This window comes from Zalophus californianus, chromosome 9, assembly GCF_009762305.2.
Source record: "Zalophus californianus isolate mZalCal1 chromosome 9, mZalCal1.pri.v2, whole genome shotgun sequence".
NCBI lineage: Eukaryota > Metazoa > Chordata > Mammalia > Carnivora > Otariidae > Zalophus > Zalophus californianus.
In genome coordinates, this window is record NC_045603.1 from 78,225,515 (window position 1) to 78,228,173 (window position 2,659).

At 36.7% G+C, this 2,659-nt stretch overlaps 1 non-coding gene across 1 annotated transcript; it reads left to right on the forward strand.

The window, feature by feature from the left end:
* The first annotated feature begins 235 nt into the window (after positions 1 to 235).
* LOC113923237 lies at positions 236 to 339 on the forward strand. The gene has a single exon (XR_003520240.1). It is a non-coding gene; the product is annotated as a U6 spliceosomal RNA (small nuclear RNA).
* Positions 340 to 2,659: the final 2,320 nt, after the last annotated feature.

The following is a 2,659-nucleotide window of genomic DNA, read 5'->3' on the forward strand; positions in this document are numbered from 1 at the left end:
GAAAAAACAGAGGGCATCCATACGGATCCTATACACATCAAAAAGAAAACAAGAGCATATTATAATCAACTTTATGCAAATAAACTTGAAAAATACAGTGCACAAATTCTTGAAAAACACAATTTACCTAAAAATGACCAAGAAGAAATGGAGCATCTGTACATGCCTACATCCTTAAAAAAAAAAAATCAAATCCATTGTAAAAAAATTTTCTCATAAAATCTCCAAATGTAATGTTCACTTCGGCAGCACATATACTAAAATTGGGAAGATACAGAGAAGATTATCATGGCACATGAACAAGGATGACACACAAAACTCCATGTGTAGATGATTTCACTGGTATATTCTTCCTATGAATGAAAGAAGAAATGCCAATCTTACATAAATTCTCCCATAGAATAGAAAAAACAGGCAACTCACCAACTTCCAACTCATTTTATGACCCAGCAAAACTCTGATACTAAAACCTGAAAATAGCTAAGAAAGGAAAATATGGGCCATTTCTTATGAAAACAAATATGAATATATTAAATAAAACCTTAGCCAACAGAATCTAGTTTTATATAAAAAGGATAATACACCAAAACGAAGTGAAATTTACCTGAAAATCGACCAACATAATTCACCTAGTAAATGAACAAGGGAGATAAACCATGTGATTACTTCAATAAATACAGAAAACATATTTGATCATATCCAACACACGTTTATTCTTTAAAAGAAAAATACTCAACATGCTAGAAGTAGCCAAGAATTTTGTTAATCTGATAAAAGGTATCTACAAAATGAAATCTTAATGGCCAACATAACATGGTAAAATAGTGACTGCTCACCCTCCGACCCCTGAGAATGGCAAGAAGTCAGGATTTCCACAACCACCAGTTCTCTTCGAAATTAGAAGTCCTAACTAGTTCAAAGAAGCAATAAAAATTTTTTTAAGAATAAAACATTGAAACATAACTAGTAAACTGTTATTATTCACGGCTGATGTATATATACAATTATATACAGAAAGTTCAAAATAATTTACAAACGATTAGAAATTGTAAGTGAATTTAGAAAGGTTGTTAGATACAAGGTAAGTTACTCTGTTTTCTGTTTACCCCACAGAGGTAGGCTATAACTTTTCCCCATTGAGAGGTAGGATGTTGAGGCTGATGACACTCCAGAGACCTAGAGAATTTGAAAGAAAGTTTATTGTTAGCACAAGGGACTCCTAGTGAGAGCAGGAAGGACACAAGCAGGTCCAGGCAGGCTTGAGAGGAGCAGAGAGAGTGGGTTAGGCCTTTATAGTGGCAAGGGGGCAGGACCAGGGACAAGTTCCTGAGGGAGGGCTGGGAATTTGCCAAGTTCATATCTTCCCACATGTCCCAAAGGAAGGAGCTCGTTTGGATTTTCTTATCAATTATGTCTAGATATGGAGCAAAAGGGACAAAGGAACTGGGTCTTTTTTTTTTTTTTTTTAAAGATTTTATTCATTTATTCATGAGAGAGACAGAGGGAGAGAGAGAGGGAGAGAGAAGCAGAGGGAGAAGCAGGCTCCCAAGGAGCAGGGAGCCCGATGCGGGACTCGATCCCAGGACCCTGGGATCATGACCTGAGCCGAAGGCAGACGCTTAACCATCTGAGCCACCCAGGCACCCAAGGAACTGGGTCTTATAAGAAGTCAGAAGTCAAACATCAAAAATGGACTCAGACTCTTACATGACCCAAATCAATTATATTTCTGTATACAAGTAAAAACAGAAACAAAAACAAAACACTTGGAAAATGAAATTTCAAAGGACTGCTATTTACAGGAGCATCAGAATGCATCAAATACCTACAATAAATCTAATGAAAAAAATGGAAAGATCTTTAAACTGTGCAAACTGCTAAATATTACTGAGGAAAATGAAAGGATTTAACAAATAGAGGAATATGCTATGTTAATGGACTGGAAAAGTAAATGTTGTTAAGATGTGGATTCTCCCATATTGATCTATGGGTTTAATGCAATTGCAGTAAAAAGTTCCAGGAGGCCTTTTATCGTCTTGACCAAACTGCATAGAGTATGCAGTCTGAGCCAGAAGACTGAGCTGGGTGATTAGAATGGCAGGTATCATCAAGCTGAAATTACCTCGATGAATTCATCCTATGCTATGAAAAAAAATTTCCAAAAGGAACAAATATTCTTATTTGTAGGTCAGAGCCCACTTTCTCCTATAGACACTGCTGAAGATGCTACACCATGTTTGCCTTTTGATTCTTTTCTTTCATGATGACCAATCTCCCATCTGATTGACATCTCTTTTTTTTAAATTTTATTATGTTATGTTAATCACCATACATTACATCATTAGTTTTTGATGTAGTGTTCCATGATTCATTGTTTGTGCATAACACCCAGTGCTCCATTCAGTACGTGCCCTCTTTAATACCCATCACCAGGCTAACCCATCCCCCCACCCCCCACCCCTCTAGAACCCTTAGGTTGTTTCTCAGAGTTCATAGTCTCTCATGGTTCATCTCCCCTCCAATACCCCCCCCTTCATTTTTCCCTTCCTGCTATCTTCTTCTTTTTTTTTTTTTAACATATAATGTATTATTTGTTTCAGAGATACAGGTCTGTGATTCAACAGTCTTACACAATTCACAGCACTCACCATAGCACATA